Here is a 441-nt window from a genome sequence, read left to right as displayed (position 1 = left end):
TATACATAAAGTTCATCATTTTGTTCATAAGGTCTAGAAGAATGAATTAATCTAAACCTCCAAAATAACATCAAATATTTGATGGAATGCAATGTACATTACAGTATATTTTCTAAAAGTAATTCATTACATCACTTACATGTATAATGCAAAAATGGTCCATTACTCTGAGATAGGCTCTCATTACATTACCATTACCCCAGGCCTGCATACAAAGTAAACATTCGTCAAATTACAAAGCACTCGATACGCAATAATGTAAGCTAACATTGGAAAACTTGAAGTGATTTCCTTTTATACACATAGTTAAGATCTCACTTCAGATTGTATTACGTAGTTATAATAGTACTTTCAAATACCGATCTATCGGTTTGGGAAAGGGGAAGTGTTTGTCGTGCATCGTGTAGTGTCCTTGTATTTCGTAAAAAAAAAAAAAAAAAA

The sequence above is a fragment of the Ostrea edulis genome, chromosome 5, assembly GCF_947568905.1.
Source record: "Ostrea edulis chromosome 5, xbOstEdul1.1, whole genome shotgun sequence".
NCBI classification, from domain to species: Eukaryota; Metazoa; Mollusca; class Bivalvia; order Ostreida; family Ostreidae; genus Ostrea; species Ostrea edulis.
This window is presented reverse-complemented; position numbering follows the sequence as displayed.